An 18,884-nucleotide genomic window follows, 5' to 3' on the forward strand; every position below is an offset into this window, starting at 1 on the left:
TCTCGTTCGTTGCTTAACCTTTTCCGTTTTATAGTATGAAGACGATAAACGGACCCCGAGACCAATGAAGGGGGTTCGAGCGAGGATGTTGAGTTTACGGCCAAGGTTGAGGCCATTATGCAAAGGTGTCATGAGGCCTTCTTAGAGGATGTTAAGAAGATGTACTTGGATTCGATTGACGAACAAGTAGTCAATCTAGTTAAGGAACAAGTTAAGATTGTTCTTAAAGAGGATAACGCGGGAAGACGAGACTTCCACTATAAAAACTTCAAAGATGCTCAACCTCCCACCTTTGAAGGTGAACGAGACCCACTCAAGAGTGCTCGATGGATCTCCGATATGGAGGGGGCTTTCCGTACTAGTGAGTGCCCTCTCGATAAAAAGACGAGGTTTGATAGTAGCATGATGAGGGGTGATGCCAAGTTGTGGTGGGACGCGAAAATCCGACTTTATGGCGAAGAACAAAGTATGAGTTTGACGTGGGACGAGTTTAAAGAAGAATTTTTCAAGGAGTACCGAACTTCGGCCGATCTTTCAAAGCTTAAGGAGAGTTACGTACTTTAAGGCAAGGGTCAATGGATTTGAAAACTCTCAAGTCCACTTTCTTATCAAAGACCCAATTTTGCCCGGAGTATGACGGGAACGATTACATGTTGAAAGAAGATTTCTACCGAACCTTGAATGATAACTATCAAGAAAGGATTAGTAGGAATTCGGCGAAGACTTTTGATGAGCTATTTGATATCGCTAAGGGTTTTGAGTCACTTGCTCCAAGAAAGAGTGACTTCACCTTTGGCAAACGAAAATTTGAAGCTACTAGCCACTCGAACAAGAAGAACAAGAGTGTGACCGAGAGCGTCGGTAGTGCAAAAAAGGGGCTTCTAAGAGTTTTGGGCCCACATGCTACAATTGTGGTCGACAAGGGCACTTGGCCCGTGATTGTACGAACTCATCTTCCAACAAAATCGTTTGTTTTAATTGTAACAAAGAGGGATACAAGAGGCCGGAGTATCTCGAATTGCGTAACGATAATGTTAAACGACTAGAGAAGGCGGGAGGTACGGCTAGGGGTCGAAATTATTTGATGACCAATGAGGAGGCCAAGCAATCTAGCGAAGTTGTCTCAGGTACTTTCATGGTTAATTCCAATCCGGCAAGGATACTCTTTGATAGTGGTGCAAACTTGTCGTTTGTGTCACCAAAATTTGTGCCTAAACTTAATAAACCGTTAGCTAAGTTAAGTCGTCTGTTAGAAGTTGAAATAGTGGATGGCAAGACGGTGCTAGTGGTTGATGTGTGTAAAAATTGTAATGTTGTGTTTGGTGTCGAAAACTTTAAAATCGATCTCATCCCGATGACTTTGGGTGATTTTGATATCGTTGTTGGTATGGATTGGCTCGATCATAATAGAGCCGATATTTCATGCCATGAAAAATCTATTCGAGTGAAGACCCATAGTGGGGGAGAGTTAATTATTCATGGCGATAAACGAAGAAGACTTGTGCCGATATGCACTTTTGCACGGGCATGTCGTTTTCTTGTTGGTGGTGACATGGATTTTCTTGCCCATGTTGTTGATACTCGTGATGAGCCACCACCCATTCATGAAATTCTGGTGGTGAATGAATTGAAGACGTTTTTCCAGATGAGTTACCGGGTGTTCCGGCGGAAAGACAAGTTGAATTTTGCATTGAGTTGGTTACGGGGGCTGCCCCCATTGCTAAAACTCCTTATCGTTTAGCACCGACGGAAATGCAAGAGTTGTTAAATCAAACCCAAGAGCTACTTAAAAAGGGTTTTATTCGACCGAGTGCTTCACCATGGGGCGCTCCGGTTTTATTCGTGAAGAAAAAGGATGGTAGTATGCAGATGTGCATCGATTATCGGGAGTTGAACAAAGTGACGATCAAGAATCGTTATCCATTGACTAGGATTGACGATTTGTTTGACCAACTCCAAGGTGTAACGTACTTCTCCAAAATCGACCTACGGTCCGGCTATCACCAAATGCGGGCCCGTGAGGAAGATATCGAGAAAACGGCTTTTCGAACGTGTTATGGGCATTTTGAGTTTGTGGTAATGCCTTTTGGTCTTACGAATGCACCGGCGGCATTCATCGATCTTATGAACCGAGTGTGCCAACCTATGTTGGACAAGTCGGTAATTGTGTTCATTGACGACATACTTGTCTATTCGAATAGTATGAAGGAACATGAACATCATTTGCGGTGCGTGTTAAAGACGTTGCGGAAGGAGAAGTTGTATGCTAAATTCTCCAAATGTGAATTTTGGCTAAGGGAAGTTCAATTCCTTGGCCATATTGTGAACGAAAATGGTATTCAAGTAGATCCAGGGAAGATAGAGACGGTGAAGAGTTGGAGACGACCGACTACGCCTACGGAAATCCGAAGTTTTATCGGATTGGCCGGTTATTATCGTCGGTTTATCCAAGACTTTTCTAAGATCGCTTCTCTATTGACGAAATTGACGAGAAAGAACGCGAGGTTTAATTGGGAGAACGAGCAAGAAATTGTTTTTCAATTGTTAAAAGAGAAGTTGTGTCAAGATCCGGTGCTAGTTTTGCCAGAAGGGGTGGAAGACATGACGGTCTATTGTGATGCTTCTTTAAATGGGCTCGGTCGTGTTCTAATGCAACGGGGTAAAGTCATCGCTTATGCCTCTCGACAATTAAAGGAACACGAAACGAGATATTCGACTCATGATCTTGAGTTGGCGGCGGTTGTGCATGCATTGAAAATTTGGCGCCATTACTTGTATGGTGTCAAGTGTACGATTTATTCGGATCACAAGAGTTTGAAACATCTTTTCGATCAAAGAGATTTGAATTATCGGCAACGTAGGTGGATGGATGTGGTAAAAGACTATGATTGTGAGATACTTTATCATCCGGGCAAGGCGAATGTGGTCGCGGATGCGTTAAGTCGAAAGAGTCATCACCCGGCGTTACGATTAGGATTGTTACGTATGGTTATTACTAACGATTTTCTTGAAAAACTTGGTGTGATTCAAATAGAGGCTTACGTTCACAACAAGCATGCGGAACGAATTGTGGGCAATCGGAGTTCATTACTATGGGCTCGCGTGGTTTGTTGTCTTTTTAAGGAAGAGTGTTGGTGCCTAAAATGGGTGATTATCGACAAGTGCTACTTGATGAAGCACATAAGTCAAAGTATTCCATTCATCCGGGCGCGACAAAAATGTATCTTGATTTGAGAAAGGATTATTGGTGGCCGGGCATGAAACGTGATGTTGTTAAGTATGTTGAGCAATGTGTCACGTGTTTGCAAGTTAAAGCCGAACACCAAAAGCCGTATGGTAAGTTACAACCGTTAGAAATCCCGAAATGGAAATGGGAGCACATTACCATGGATTTCATTACAAAGTTACCAAAGACGGCGAGAAGCCAATTTGACTCGATTTGGGTAATAGTTGATAGATTTACGAAGAGTGCCTTGTTTCTTCCCATTCGGGAAGCGATATCGTCGAAGACCTTGGCTAAATTGTTTATCAAGGAGGTAGTCGCTCGACATGTGGTTCCTATATCTATTATTTTGGATCGAGATACCTGATTCACATCTCGGTTTTGGGAAAAGTTTCATGAAGATATGGGCGCACAATTGAAATTGAGCACGGCGTATCATCCTCAGATGGATGGTCAAACCGAACGTACGAATCAAACTCTGAAGGATATGTTACGGGCGTGTATTATTGATTTCGGTGGTAGTTGGGATGAGCACTTGCCTTTGGTGGAATTCTCGTACAATAATAGTTATCATACTAGTACCGGGATGCCGCCATATGAGATGCTTTATGGGCGAAGATGTCGAACTCCGATTTGTTGGGGTGAGATTGGTCAAAAATAAATCGGGAGTACAGATTTGGTTTTAGAGACGAATAGCAAGATTGATATGATTCGGGCTCATTTGAAAAAGGCTCAAGATAGACAAAAGTCGTATGTCGACAAACGTAGGCGAATGATCGAATTTCAAGAAGGTGACATGGTGATGCTTAAGGTTTCGCCATGGAAGGTTATTATTCGGTTTCGAAAGCGGGGAAAGTTAGCTCCTCGGTTTATTGGGCCATTTAAGGTTTTAGCTCGTGTCGGTGAAGTTGCGTATCGTTTGGAATTACCCGAAGAGCTTGCGGGGATCCATAATACATTTCATGTTTCCCATCTCCGCAAGTGCCTTGCGGATGATTCATCTTGGGTACCGTTAGACGAGATTGAGCTAAACAATAAGTTAGAATATATTGAGGAGCCGATTGGCATACTCGATGAGAAGGTCAAAAGGTTGAGACATAAAGAGGTTAGGACTTTTAAAGTTCAATGGCGTCGTAGTAAAGGTTCCGAGTTTACTTGGGAGCCCGAAGAATTCGTGTTGGTTTATCTTCCCTTTTGTCATGCGGCTTGGATCGCGAGGACGCGCTCCGATTCAAGTGGAAGAGAGTTGTAAGACCCTAATCTTCATTGTACAGCAGTGTAAATAGGGTACATAAAGTGTGGGTTTGATTGTGCAGTTAAACAGAAGTCGGAGATGGATCTGAGCTAGGTGCGCTCAGCGCACCCTTAATAGTGAGCGTGGCGCACTAACACTGTAACCGTGTTTCTGCTCTTTTATTCAGATATTTTGATGGGCATTTTGGTAATTGCACTTGTGGACGAGTTAAAGGCCAATTGGTCAGTTTGTGGAGTATCATTAACTTCATTATCAACAACCTTATCATCTTCACTTAAATTTTAGAGAGAGAGTGTGATTCTTGAGTGAGAAAGCTTAAATCCAAGAGGAAGAAGTTGTTCTCGGACCAAAGTGCGGGTATTAAAGTTGTTCATCTCCTCTCTAGCTCCGTTGTGGTTGTAGTGGTATGTTCTAATTTTAATTTCCTTACTTTGATTTTGTGTAAGGGTTAGAGTTTGGGTGAATGAAGAACATAAAACCCATATTTGGTGATTTTGGGTGTTCTTGGGTAATATGGAGTCATGAAGACTCAATGGTGACTAACCTAGGGTTTCAAAATGTTAAGTGATGTTTATGAGTTCTAATTGGTTAGTTAATCACTAGCACACCTAGGGCCTGTTTACTAATTCTTCTATTAAGTCATTTATGGATAAAGATGGCAGAATGGATGTTGAATGACTATATGTAGTAATCTACTGAATGCAAATTCTGTTTACTAATTTTGCTAAATAAAACGTCTTAATGATGAAAATGACACTTTTACCCTTTTTATTATTTTAAACAATAAAATAAAATATAAAACATAAACAACACTCTTTAATTGAAGTAGAATCGGTTAAAATACAAAAACATTCAACAGACCAAATTTCTTCCGGGCAAGCAATAAACAAATTACAAAATTCGATTTTCAACCTTTACAAAATAACAAACGGTGTCTTGGTTTTTCACATAAATCAAACCAAAAAATCCTCAAAAATCACCCATGATTTACCCGTCAGGATTGGAATCAAAGTGCTAAGTTCAACCTCATATTCAAGTTTTGATTCTTTATATGGATTACACAGTAGAGATATTAAACAACCTAAAAAACATAGCACCTCAATCAGTGGGTTATATATACATATCCAACACAAAAAACATGCATACTATCAAATCAAAAGCAGAGAGTCGATGAAATATATATTGAAGCAGGAACTTGAGACATCGCAATTCGCAAGGAACAAACCCATTTAGAGACATCGAAGTGTGCAAAGGTCACCGGAGCAGCAGCGATGGTGCCAGAATTTTGCACCGTCGATAGGGACGATTAGATGGTGCCGGAATCAAGCGACGATGATAGTAGCGATTACATGGTGATGGAGTAGTGCTTTTTAGAATTTGCGAGTAACTATGGTGAATAAATTAAGGGAGTAGAGGGTAAATTTGGGAAAAGGGGAGCTATATGGGGAACACATACCAATTTCAGATTTATGGGAATGCCATTCGGTCAGTAAAAATTATCCAATAAGGTGTAAAGAAACACTAACAAAATCTTACCGAATAATCCTTTGCTTCAATTAAGTCCAATAAGCCATTAATAAACAGGCCCCTAGTTAATTAGTAAATGGGTGTTAGATGGGTTAGTAGATAACCCGAAATGGGTGTGTTGACTTTAAATTAGTCAAAGGGCTAATGATTGACCTAATTGGGAAAAATGGGTATGAAATGCCCTAATTGTGTAATGGTTAGTGTTGTTGGACCTTAATCACTAGCTTTTAAGTGATTAATGATGGTCTTGACCCTTAAAGGGCGGTTTTGGTGAAAATGGGGCATTTAATGCATTTAAGTCATTAAATGCACATAAGTGAAATTGTTGGTATTTAGTCCAACTAGTTATGTGGGTTGATTGAAGTACTTATTATATTAGGTACTTTGCTTTGAAGCTTGCGGAAGTATAAAACCGTCACCAAATCGTTAAAGGTGAGTGGAATGATTATATGCATATGTATGTAATGTATTTTTTGTATGCTATGGTATGAACCAAAGAGCCGGTAGTGCCATAGTATGTGCGAGCGTGCTATGATGTGAACCAAAGAGCAGGTAGCGTCATAGTACGTGTGTTATAGTGTGAACCAAAGAGCCGGTAGCGCTATAGCACGATTTGTTAGGGTGTGAACCAAAGAGCCGGTAGCACCTTAGCGTTGTTAGAGTGTGAACCAAAGAGCTGGTAGCACTCTAGCGTGAGTATGACTCGAGTTATGATTTGAACCAAAGAGCCGGTAACATCATGACAAATGCGTATGGTGTGAACCAAAGAGCCGGTAGCACCATGACGCTAGAATGGTTAACCATGGTGGTGTATTTTGTTTTGTAGCATATTATATTATGTCGATTATATGTTATTGATTACGCTAGTAGCGGTTTGTTGGAGAATATTAGCTTTGTACTTGTGATGGTATGCTAATTGTATTGCTAGCGTGTATGCGGTATATGTGTAAGTGATTGCAAGTAGGTATATTATATATATATATGGGTATAATTATTGCATTCACTAAGCTTTGCTTACCCTCTCGTTGTTTATCTTTTTATAGACTCCGGCGTTGACAAGGGTAAGGGCCTTCGATTAGATTAGAGATCCCGCTTGTTGTTTAGAGGACGCTTTTGAGATGTGATAGCTTTTGGAGTTTGACCGAGAATTGGATAGTTTAACCCCAAACACCATGCTCATAGTGTCGTTTGGAATTTAAACTAGTGTGGTCGAAACTCGAACTTTTGTATGAAACAGTTAAAACGGCCGATGTGGGCCCCGTTTTGTAAAACTCATTTTATTATTGAATCGTGTGAGTTTTAACCATTATAACATGTTGTGAAAAGCGTTTCGTCTAAATATGTCGGGAAGTGGGAGATCTTTAATTGAAAATTGACAAAACCGGACAGAACTGAATTGGGGCATGTGCGCGCCGCGCACCCTATGGTGGTGCGCGTGGCGCACTCCACTGTAAAAAAAAAAAATTTGTTTCGCGTAATCGGTTGGTTATTAGTTTGGGTTGTTACACTCGGATTCACGAACCTATATATATATATATATATATATATATATATATATATATATATATATATATATATATATTAACACAAAATAGTAATCGAACAATTTATATATATCGTTAGTGATATAAATGTTATTTTTATAGTTTATGTGTTTTATTAATAACTTAGTTAAATGTATTAAAGTTTATATTAACATATATGATTATAGTAAAATATGTTTTTATATTACTACTACTTTACTTGGCAAAATGATATTAATAATAGAAAGTTGTAATATTTTTATAATACTAATAATGATAATAGTGTTGATAATAAAAATAATGATAATAGTATATGTATGAAAAAAAAATCTTGATAATGATAGTATTAATTATGATAGTAATAAGTTATTTTATTTTTATAATACAAACAATAATATTGATAATAATACCTAATGAGTAATAATAATACTAATTATGATAATAATGATAAAAATATTAATTTTACCTTTATGTTAATCTTAATAAAATGATAATTTTTACTTAATAATAATGATAATAATATTACTTACTTTCCTAATAATGATATGATAATAATAATAATAATAATAGTAATAATAATAATATAATAATAATAATTATAATAGTAATAATAATAATAATAATAGTAAAAAAAATGATAAAATTACTACCTCACAAGAATAGGTTCCAAAAATAAATAAATGCCCTTGCCGTGCTCGAACCCACGACCTCTCGCTTAACTCAGACACCACTAACCAACACACTGTATGCTTCATTCTGTGATTTAGAACACAGGCTAACTTATATATAGCGTATACTTATCAATTTCTAATGTTTACCATCTCTGGCCCAAATTCCTTCGGGCCAACAGCGATTACTCGGCCCACAACAGTTTCTCTTGTAAAAAAATATATATTGTAATGGCCTAGGTTCGAACCTAGGACCTATAGTAAATCACAAACACCCCTAACCATCTAAGCTATCTTGTTTTTCCTGATATATCACATATTCATTTTAATTTAACCCGTTTTTCTGATTCATCTTCTTCCTCAAAACCTGTGATGACCCGGAAATTTTCGACTAAATTTAAACTTTATCTTTATATTATTCTGATACGATAAGCAATGTTTGTTAAGTTAAGTCTCAAGGATTTTAAACTATGTTTATACATTCATTTAAACCTCGACCAAATTCCAATGATTCACGAACCATTAAATGAACATATATGAATATGTATGTATATGTGTATATGTTATAAATTGAAAATGTCAAAAACGTATTTAAATGTATAATACTTTACACGAACGTATTTGTTTCAATATGATTTTCCACGAAATTAAAAAAAAATATATTAAATGATTGAATTATCAGAAACATTGAATTATGATTACAAGTCTCTGTTGAGAGGTCCACTATGATTTGAGAAAATCTATTCCTCTTAACGATATTCAGAATAATTTGTAAATCTATTTATAAATAAAAACAAAAAGTGTCATTTACGAAAGGTAGACAAAAGTTAGTGGAGAATTGGTTTCCATAATATTCTATTAATCTATTTTCAAACGTACAAAGACGTTTTCAGTTTAAAAAGAACTTTATTATTAAAACGTATATAACTTTTATAAATATCTAGAATCACTTTTGATAACTCATTACTTAACCAGTATAATAAATATAACGATATTTATATTTTATTTCATTAAATATATATATAACGATTTAAATTAATATTATATATATTTATACGCGTATTATACATACATAGTTTTTATACTTTTACTATACTTTAACTATACCTTTACTTTACTTTTACTTTTACTTTACTTTAATTTTAATAATTTACTTTAATAATTCATACTTTAATAATTCACTTTAATAATTCATACTTTAATAATTCACTTTAATAATTCATACTTTAATAATTCACTTTAATAATTCATACTTTAATAATTCAATTTAATAATTCATACTTTAATAATTCACTTTAATAATTCATACTTTAATAATTCACTTTAATAATTCAAAAATCTATTATAAATAGAATTCAATAGGTTTCATTATTTTATAGAAACTTGAAAATATATTTCTCTAAACTCTATCAATCGATTTATGTATATATATATATATATATATATATATATATATATATATATATATATATATATATATATATTTGCTCTGTATTATTTCAAGATATTATTATTATACATAAAATATTACGACGGAGTGCTGTCCGAGTGATTTCAAAATAGTTTTTTCGAATATATGTTTGATTTTACACTTTCATCATCGATGTACTCGAAACTTTTCAAATAACATCATTCGTACCTTGCGAAGTTCACAAGAATTTCACGAAAACCAATAAATAACAAAGTAATGATTCATAATTTCAATATTATTGAAGAAATACTTATGCAATTTATAAAGTTTTAGGGATTACTCAATTCTAGTTCCAACCATAAAACAAATGAGTTTAATTTAATATTAACTCATTAAATCTATATTACATCTAAAGAAAATATACACATATATTTTCATAAAGACTGTAATAAACTTCTTTTGTACAAAATATTAATTGTGAAAAATTTTTAACGGGTAGGTAATACCCGAGAGATATATAAATTCACAATTAATATATTACATTTTTTGAAACTGATTCAGCAATCATCAACTATACTCCCTACTTTCACAACAATATCCATTCTTTCATATAAATCAAAACAATCATACTCATTCAAATTCAATTACATATTCTGATTTTGAAATCGCATAATTCAATTCGAAATATAACCAGTATCATCACTCTTAGATTCCTATATCTTTCAAAGCTATACTTTGACTTCAAAACTGTGTTAGAACATCATATGTATTAAAGATTACAATATGTGCTCAAACCGTTCGAAATTCCTGAAGACACTTCAACTAAGGAACAATCGAGATGATGATCCAACCACATGTTACCCACAGTTATACACCTGAAAAACTCTCAAAACCCAAGTCATAGTTCAACACGTATCCGTGTTAGACCCTTTGGCATTTACTAGCTAAAATAACTTTTCAATTCTGTTTCAAAATAGACAGTTTTGTCACATCTCCAGCAAGTCAACTTCGACTTCTCAATCAAAACAGTCTTGTTATAACCTCAATAGATACGTTGCCCTTTCGCCAACGTTACTGGGGAATCGTTTATATTCACCACATTAGCAATAAACTTACCAACAACTTCACTGATCTTTGACTTTCAAAAAAAAAAATCATTATAATTATCGAAACCCTATCATATACTCATTCGTACCTTATAACAAGAATTGCCATACCAATTATTGAGAATCAGCAATCAGTATTTTGAAACCACGCAGCATGTCTACATCAACAATTACATATACACACAACGTCTACCTCCAAGACTTACATTCTTTGAATGATAAATTTATGAAAAACACCCTAAACTGCGAACCAGTTCTCGAAATTTTGAAAAATGCTGATGAAGCAGCAAAAACTGTAAATGACCTTAACAGTAAAAAGTTGGATGATAAAGGATAGTATATTGGCAAAGCTCAGAAAAATAGAAGCTTTGGAATTGGAAAACGGATTGAGCAAAGTATGAAGGTGGCTGTGGACAAATCACAAAGGCTGAACCTGCCTTCAAAGAATCCAAATGATTCAGTACTTGCTGAAGTCATTAACGAATACCTTGCTCCTGACTCTAAATCCCTGCGGATAATATCCTTCATCATCCTCTGATATTAGACATTCTAAGATATCATCGTATCTTTCATTATAAATATCATCCATACTTCTGAAGATATTTTTATAATTATTCTTATCTGAAATCATTTACCTCTTCGCGCTATCTGTATTATATCATAAAAGAAACTATTTTAGTTTCTAAATTCTGAAACATTCGAGTTTAAAATAGGAATATTCTTGAAGAAGTGTTGGGAGCTGAAGCATGAGTTAGTATAATGTAATGACACTTGATCAACGTGATTATATTACAGTAATTCATGCTGAGTTTCTAAATGGAACATGATGATTCACAGATCATAACGTCATCATGTGCTATGTTACACGACTCTTGTATTCTCTTTGATATCTAAATATCAAGAAAATATTTCTTGATGATTCATCTTTTTCCGAGGTATTCTGGCAATTCAACAAATCAAGATCGTGCCATTACAATTTTCTTCTTAGAACATTAACTATGTTCATTCTGAAATTCATATCTGCGAATACTGGACCATTACAAACGTTGCTTAATCGCAAGAAAGAAGAAACGAAAGGACAAAACTCCAAAATAGAAATTGGAGTATAAATCGCAGCAAATAGAAGGGAGCATTAACTATGGATGTCAATGATTATAGAAGACAAAAGCAGGGGCTTTGAAATATAAGGGAAGATATAAAACCCAACAACCACCAAAAAATTATAAACCGTATATATCGATGCATATAGCAATATAAAGACACGGAAGAACTAAAAACACTATAAAACCGAGAGTATAGTAGAAGTAAATAGATTCTTCCGGAGGCAGATGAAAAAGAAGAATGACAGATATGAAAGTGAGGAGTATATCGAGAATCAGTACTGGATGAAGCATATTGACAAATACTTTAAAATATGAGTTGAGGGAGAAAGAATAGAAGGTGTGAGTTGTAAGGAAACGAAGGAGGTGGATTTATAGTGAAATACCCGACAGAGAAATCAAGATGGATTATCGTATTAATTCGAAGAGAATCATAATCTCCTTAATCACCGAAGCATCAAATCCAACATAGATTACAAAGATTTTCTTTAAATTCGGAGATCAATTGTGATAACATCAAAAGATATGACGAATCACTATAATCTTATTTCCTTCATTTACGATAACTTCCCTCATACGCTTCGAGTAATCGAATTATTTTATCCATACTTCTTAGACATGATAAAACTTCATAATCGTTACGTCATAATAACATTCTCATTGTTAGCCATAACGACCTCTATCAAATTTCGGGGACGAAATTTGATAGACGGGTAGGTACTGTGACGTCCCGGAAATTTTTGACTAAATTTAAACTTTATCTTTATATTATTCTGACACGATAAGCAATGTTTGTTAAGTTAAGTCTCAAGGATTTTAAACTATGTTTATACATTCATTTAAACCTCGACCAAATTCCAATGATTCACGAACCATTAAATGAACATATATGAATATGTATGTATATGTGTATATGTTATAAATTGAAAGTGTCAAAAAAGTATTTAAACGTATAATACTTTACACGAACGTATTTGTTTCAATATGATTTTCCACGAAATTAAAAAAAAAATATATTAAATGATTGAATTATCAGAAACATTGAATTATGATTACAAGTCTCTGTTGAGAGGTCCACTATGATTTGAGAAAATCTATTCCTCTTAACGATATTCAGAATAATTTGTAAAGCTATTTATAAATAAAAATAAAAAGTGTCATTTACGAAAGTTAGACAAAAGTTAGTGGAGAATTGGTTTCCATAATATTCTATTAATCTATTTTCAAACGTACAAAGACGTTTTCAGTTTAAAAAGAACTTTATTATTAAAACGTATATAACTTTTATAAATATCTAGAATCACTTTTGACAACTCATTACTTAACCAGTATAATAAATATAACGATATTTATATTTTATTTCATTAAATATATATAACGATTTAAATTAATATTATATATATTTATACGCGTATTATACATACATAGTTTTTATACTTTTACTATACTTTAACTATACCTTTACTTTACTTTTACTTTTACTTTACTTTAACTTTAATAATTCACTTTAATAATTCATACTTTAATAATTCACTTTAATAATTCACTTTAATAATTCATACTTTAATAATTCACTTTAATAATTCATACTTTAATAATTCAATTTAATAATTCATACTTTAATAATTCAATTTAATAATTCATACTTTAATAATTCACTTTAATAATTTAAAAATCTATTATAAATAGAATTCAATAGGTTTCATTATTTTATAGAAACTTGAAAATATATTTCTCTAAACTCTATCAATCGATTTATGTATATATATATATATATATATATATATATATATATATATATATATATATATTGCTCTGTATTATTTCAAGATATTATTAGTATACATAAAATATTACGACGGAGTGCTGTCCGAGTGATTTCAAAATAGTTTTTTTGAATGAGTCGAAGCTAAGGAAATTATGGGTTATAGCTATGGAGGTGATGGGTATGGTTCATGGGTATGCTCGTGAGGTCAATCTAGTGTTTATCATCTCCGTTGCGTCTACGTACTTTCCTGCAATATTGAATCTCAATATTGATACGTTCGTGAATCCGAGGCCAACCTTGCACTTGTTAAATGACGTTATATGTATTTTTACTACGAAATACAGTATTGTGAGTTTCATTTGCTCCCTTTTATATATATTTTTGGGACTGAGAATACATGCGCTGTTTTTATAAATATTTTACGAAATAGGCACAAGTACTAAAACTAATTCTACGTGGGTTTAAACCAGAAATATACCCTTAGCTTGGTAACATTAAACTACTTGTCTATGTACGGTAGGCGCGAATCCTAAAGATAGATCTATTGGGCCTGACAAACCCCATCCTGACTATGGGATGCTTTAGTACTTCGAGGTTATTTTAAACACACCTGATCTGGTGTACTTCAGAGGGTAAAACATGAACGTTAAGGTTTGTTACCGGGTGCCTACAACTTATAGAATACTTTTATACACTTGCGAGTGTACATATATTTATAAACGGAAATCTTGTGGTCTATTAATATATTGAAATGATTGTTATGATAAACCTATGAACTCACCAACCTTTTGGTTGACACTTTAAAGCATGTTTATTCTCAGGTATTAAAGAAATCTTCCGCTGTGCATTAGCTCATTTTAAGGATATTACTTGGAGTCATTCATGGCATATTTTGAAAGACGTTGCATTCGAGTTATTGAGTTCATCAAGATTATTATTAAGCCAATTATAGTTTGATGTATTATGAAACGGTGTGCATGCCGTCAACTTTCGTTGTAAAGAAAGTTTGTCTTTTAAAAACGAATGCAATGTTTGTAAAATGTATCATATAGAGGTCAAATACCTCGCGATGTAATCAACTATTGTGAATCGTTTATAATGTATATGAACGGGTCCTTTCAGTTGGTATCAGAGTGGTGGTCTTAGCGAACCAGGTCTGCATTAGTGTGTCTAACTGATAGTCGTTAGGATGCATTAGTGAGTCTGGACTTCGATCGTGTCTGCATTTCAAAAGTTTTGCTCATCATTCTTGTCGAAAATTACCTGCTTATCATTCTTAGTCTAGACACATCTTATTACATTGATTGCATGAATAGTGTATAGACAAAATTCATATCTTAGCGTATCTGCTAATTCATATCTTAGCGTATCTGTTACTGTAAACTTTGCCTGACATATTCCGTAAATTCCACCGTAATCTACGAAAACTTTTGCTCTATATAATTAGAATACCACCCGATAGCCGGAAAATCATTTCATATCGAAAAATTCTTTATTCAATCGTACGAAATGGAATTCGTCATTAGTTCAAGTCCCTCGGATTCCGAAATGGAATCCCACTCAAGTTCCGAAAGCAGTGTGACCGGAATGGATCAACCAATTAGTCATCATCTATTCTGGATGAATTGAGGATGGGTTCGTAGCCTCCTTAATCATTGGAGACAAGAAGAAGGTGATCCCTTCCATCCACCACATTGCCCTCTTGGCGAAGAACCTAAAGCACTTACCGGCGAACCTATCCGAAACACCATTTTCTCTCTTATTTCTAGAGTATCTCGTCACGATTACATACTACACCAAATTCTAGATTTTATTTATCCGCTCGTCCGAACCGACAATCACCCCGGTGTAATAGAAGAAGTGAACGAGCTTCGCGCTCGGGTAGTGGCTTTGGAGAATATGGTGCAAAGGTTACAAACACCAGCAGCAGCACCAGCAGCATAAACAGTACCACCATCAGCAACACCAACAGTACCATCACCACCACCAATAACAACATCCACATCCCACACCACAACATCACAATCTGTATCTCAAACATCAACGTCATACCCTCTGTAAATATCCAGGAATATCAACAACAACAAACGATGAAGTATTAATTCATAAACTTCATTGAAGAGATATTTCTGCAGCAGTTATGTAATCTCCAAAATCTTAGAGATTATTTAATTCTGACCGTAAATCGGATGAGTGAACGGAGATGGTAGAGTAGAAACTTTGATCGAAAATGGTGTACGATTTACAAGCTAGATTTGTTTTACCAACAACATCAACAGGACCGTAGCATCATCAACACAGTCAGTGCCGTCAGTATCGTCAGAATCAACAACACCTGTAACATCACAAACTCTGTCAGTTCAAGAATCATTGTGGACATCATGAATCAACAACAAATATATTGTATCAACGAGTTATGAAGTATTAACTCATTTCCAATCGAAAGATTTATATGTATATTTTATATGTATAAATTTTTTTAAACTATAATAAATCTTCCCGTACTAAGCTATTATGTGTGAATCTTAACTACTCAGTTAATTCATATTACAAATATGCAATGATGTACGTCCTTCGTTCGCAACTTAACCATCGTTAATTACAATCTCTGTCTCAATTCAATAAAAATCCAATTCATAATAAATCAAGTGTATTATTCGAATATATGTTTGATTTTATACTTTCATCATCGATGTACTCGAAACTTTTCAAATAACATCATTCGTACCTTGCGAAGTTCACAAGAATTTCACGAGAACCAACAAATAACAAAGTAATGATTCATAATTTCAATATTATTGAAGAAATACTTATGCAATTTATAAAGTTTTAGGAATTACTCAATTCTAGTTCCAACCATAAAACAAATGAGTTTAATTTAATATTAACTCATTAAATCTATATTACATCTAAAGAAAATATACACATATATTTTCATAAAGACTGTAATAAACTTCTTTTGTACAAAATATTAATTGTGAAAAATTTTTAACGGGTAGGTAATACCCGAGAGATATATAAATTCACAATTAATATATTACATTTTTTGAAACTGATTCAGCAATCATCAACTATACTCCCTACTTTCAAAACAATATCCATTCTTTCATATAAATCAAAACAATCATACTCATTCAAATTCAATTACATATTCTGATTTTGAAATCGCATAATTCAATTCGAAATATAACCAGTATCATCACTCTTAGATTCCTATATCTTTCAAAGCTATACTTTGACTTCAAAACTGTGTTAGAACATCATATGTATTAACGATTACAATATGTGATCAAACCCTTCGAAATTCCTGAAGACACTTCAACTAAGGAACAATCGAGATGATGATCCAACCACATGTTACCCACAGTTATACACCTGAAAAACTCTCAAAACCCAAGTCATAGTTCGACACGTATCCGTGTTAGACCCTTTGGCATTTACTAGCTAAAATAACTTTTCAATTCCGTTTCAAAATAGACAGTTTTGTCACATCTCTAGCAAGTCAACTTCGACTTCTCAATCAAAACAGTCTTATTATAACCTCAATAGATACGTTGCCCTTTCGCCAACGTTACCGGGGAATCGTTTATATTCACCACATTAGCAATAAACTTACCAACAACTTCACTGATCTTTGACTTTCAAAAAAAAAAATCATTATAATTATCGAAACCCTATCATATACTCATTCGTACCTTATAACAAGAATTGCCATACCAATTATTGAGAATCAGCAATCAGTATTTTGAAACCACGCAGCATGTCTACATCAACAATTACATATACACACAACGTCTACCTCCAAGACTTACATTCTTTGAATGAGAAATTTATGAAAAACACCCTAAACTGCGAACCAGTTCTCGAAATTTTGAAAAATGCTGATGAAGCAGCAAAAACTGTAAACGACCTTAACAGTAAAAAGTTGGATGATAAAGGATAGTATATTGGCAAAGCTCAGAAAAAAAGAAGCTTTGGAACTGGAAAACGGATTGAGCAAAGTATGAAGGAGGCTGTGGACAAATCACAAAGGCTGAACCTGCCTTCAAAGAATCCAAATGATTCAGTACTTGCTGAAGTCATTAACGAATACCTTGCTCCTGACTCTAAATCCCTGCGGATAATATCCTTCATCATCCTCTGATATTAGACATTCTAAGATATCATCGTATCTTTCATTATAAATATCATCCATACTTCTGAAGATATTTTTATAATTATTCTTATCTGAAATCATTTACCTCTTCGAGCTATCTGTATTATATCATAAAAGAAACTATTTTAGTTTCTAAATTCTGAAACATTCGAGTTTAAAATAGGAATATTCTTGAAGAAGTGTTGGGAGCTGAAGCACGAGTTAGTATAATGTAATGACACTTGATCAACGTGATTATATTACAGTAATTCATGCTGAGTTTCTAAATGGAACATGATGATTCACAGATCATAACGTCATCATGTGCTATGTTACACGACTCTTGTATTCTCTTTGATCTCTAAATATCAAGAAAATATTTCTTGATGATTCATCTTTTTCCGAGGTATTCTGGCAATTCAACAAATCAAGATCGTGCCATTACAATTTTCTTCTTAGAACATTAACTATGTTCATTCTGAAATTCATATCTGCGAATACTGGACCATTACAAACGTTGCTTAATCGCAAGAAGAAGAAACGAAAGGACAAAACTCCAAAATAGAAATTGGAGTATAAATCGCAGCAAATAGAAGGGAGCATTAACTATGGATGTCAATGATTATAGAAGACAAAAGCAGGGGCTTTGAAATATAAGGGAAGATATAAAACCCAACAACCACCAAAAAATTATAAACCGTATATATCGATGCATATAGCAATATAAAGACACGGAAGAACTAAAAACACTATAAAACCGAGAGTATAGTAGAAGTAAATAGATTCTTCCGGAGGCAGATGAAAAAGAAGAATGACAGATATGAAAGTAAGGAGTATATCGAGAATCAGTACTGGATGAAGCATATTGACAAATACTTTAAAATATGAGTTGAGGGAGAAAGAATAGAAGGTGTGAGTTGTAAGGAAACGAAGGAGGTGGATTTATAGTGAAATACCCGACAGAGAAATCAAGATGGATTATCGTATTAATTCGAAGAGAATCATAATCTCCTTAATCACCGAAGCATCAAATCCAACATAGATTACAAAGATTTTCTTTAAATTCGGAGATCAATTGTGATAACGTCAAAAGATATGACGAATCACTATAATCTTATTTCCTTCATTTACGATAACTTCCCTCATACGCTTCGAGTAATCGAATTAT

This window comes from Rutidosis leptorrhynchoides, chromosome 8 (genome assembly GCF_046630445.1).
Source record: "Rutidosis leptorrhynchoides isolate AG116_Rl617_1_P2 chromosome 8, CSIRO_AGI_Rlap_v1, whole genome shotgun sequence".
Lineage (NCBI taxonomy): Eukaryota > Viridiplantae > Streptophyta > Magnoliopsida > Asterales > Asteraceae > Rutidosis > Rutidosis leptorrhynchoides.